Raw genomic sequence first — 2,243 nt, 5'->3', positions numbered from 1 at the left:
CTGCCTTTCATAACGGCCAGTTATGTTTGTCTTACCCAGGCCAGAATTCGTCCTCTCACCAGGTATCTTATTTAGAGATTTGTGCATTCTTCAGTGTTACTGTAAAACTGAATGTTGAATTCTAAATGGCAGAAATAGGCTAACATGTTTTTTCACCGGAGAGGAAGTGTGGGTAGGAAACCCCTAGTGCCAAACCTATGGTCTGAGGTGGGTGTAGGGTATGGCTTTCACTCGCATTTGATAACTTGGGTAATTTCAGGTTGTGTTGAGAGTAGCTGCACCAGGTTGGGTGACGAAGTAGGGTTGTTGATTTAGTTAGATATTGCGTTGGGTGCTGGCTGTTTCAGCCCGCGTGTTGAAACAGCACGGCAACCCACATAAGCTGTTTTCGAATGCGAGTAAAGCTTTTGTGTAAAAGCTTCAAAAAAGGCTTTTGTGTAAAAGATTGAAAGGCTGTGTATTCCAGTAAGAATATTTTGTGCTGTTCAATTATCCATGAATGTCACTATCTGGTGCAGGAAGTGTAGGAACAAAAGAGTATTGAGTTTCGGCGTGTTTGGTGCACATGCGAGGTACAGTACCACACAAGTTAAATCCTTAAGTAATGTACGCAGGTCTTAGACGTGACATAATGACTTGATGACAGCAGGTGAAGGATGGTTTTTTTTCATTTAGGTGAAGGATGTTTCTTCATTGTTAACTTTATTGTTGCATGCAGCAGCAGTGTATACAACAAGGGAGGAAGTCGGGTCATGCCGCCCACCCCCTAAACGTGGGCCAAATAAGTCTCGGGCATCCATCAGGGGATGAAGTATGTCCCGTCACAAGTCTGGCACCGGCGTCCGTATTTCTACGTACTACACCTATGTACTACCAACTTGGTATAGCTAATCTGTTTCACCAGTGCCAGCTCCTCAGCCACAGCAGCGCTCGAGTCCGACCTGTACCCGCCCAAGCGTCTGAGAACACCCGGCATCCTGCTCCTTGACTGTCCATGTGATAGCAGTCCATCTCCAGGTCTGCGTCTTCAGAAGACGTGTGTGGTCCGGCACAGGAAAGGGCTGGGCCGTTTATATTTTTTCATTGGAGGCATAGGCTATCACGAATTGTTCGGTCTTGGTGTTAAAGGTAATTTAACGAGGGTGATTCGTAAGATTCGAAATCTGAATAGAACGGAGAATACCGGTGAAGTTTTGTAAAGTGAGGTTTGGTGGTAACTATACTAATTAGTATTCGTAGTGGTAGGTAAATGGGATGTACTAAACATAACAGGCAACCACACCACACCCCATCTGGCCTACATATAAGGACGAAGGTTGTTCATGATTAAAGTGTACAGATATAAAATTATTCGTTACAGGTCCTGCCACTACTGAAGGGAAAACCAAACCAGCGTGTCCTACCCTCAACCTACGGCAAGAAGCTGACTCTGCCAGTCTGCCACTACTAAAGGGAAAACCAAACCAGCGTATCCTAACCCTCAACCTACGGCAAGAAACTGACTCTGCCACTACTGAAGGGAAAACCAAACCAGCGTGTTCTAACCCTCAACCTACGGCAAGAAACTGACTTGTACTGAAAGGCTCCAACTCGTGTCGCTACATCGTCCATGGAGGAATTGGACCTTGCCTTGTCAGCTCTGATGTGAATGTACTAGCATAAATTATTCCTTCCATATAACCTAACCTATACATGTTGCCGATCACTCTCGTATGTTATTAATCCTTCCAACTAATGTGAATGTACTCGCATGAATTATTCCTTCCATATAACCTAAGCTATACATGTTGCCGATCACTCTCGTATGTTATTAATCCTTCCAACTAATGTGAATGTACTCGCATAAGTGTAATGTTATTCTACATAACTGGTGTTAATACTTAATAAATCATAATTAAGGAAACTGATATTGTTTTAGGTAATTCCCTTCGTTTTTCTAACGTACTTACAAAACGCACCTAACGAAAACTCGCCTAACTTAACCCTATTCACCCTATAATATATAGTTCGTTTTTCAAACTACTTTCCTTTCTCATTGATGGAAGTAAAAAAAAAAAAAAAAAAAGCCTGAGGATGCTCTCAGGTGAACAGCTCTCGGTTAAAATAGCAGCGAAATGCCTAAAAAAGCTGAAACTGCCTTGTTAGTGGAAAAATCATGCAAAAACACCTTTAATACTGAAACTGCGTAAAGTAGAAAAATAATGCAAAAACAGCCAAAAATGCCTACAAAACTGCCAAAAAAA

General features: G+C 42.4%; 1 long non-coding RNA gene across 1 annotated transcript in view; it reads left to right on the top strand.

Moving 5' to 3' along the window:
• The window catches only part of LOC123509765, a 3,118-nt gene extending 1,211 nt beyond the window's left edge, over positions 1 to 1,907 (top strand). Inside the window, exon 2 of the long non-coding RNA XR_006676279.1 lies at positions 1 to 1,907. This exon is cut by the window's left edge and continues 88 nt beyond it. This is a non-coding gene — a long non-coding RNA (uncharacterized LOC123509765).
• The last annotated feature ends 336 nt before the right edge of the window (positions 1,908 to 2,243 follow it).

Source organism: Portunus trituberculatus, chromosome 27 (genome assembly GCF_017591435.1).
Source record: "Portunus trituberculatus isolate SZX2019 chromosome 27, ASM1759143v1, whole genome shotgun sequence".
Taxonomy (NCBI): Eukaryota; Metazoa; Arthropoda; class Malacostraca; order Decapoda; family Portunidae; genus Portunus; species Portunus trituberculatus.
The sequence above is the reverse complement of the archived record's forward strand: the minus strand, read 5'-3'. Positions and strand labels throughout refer to the sequence as shown.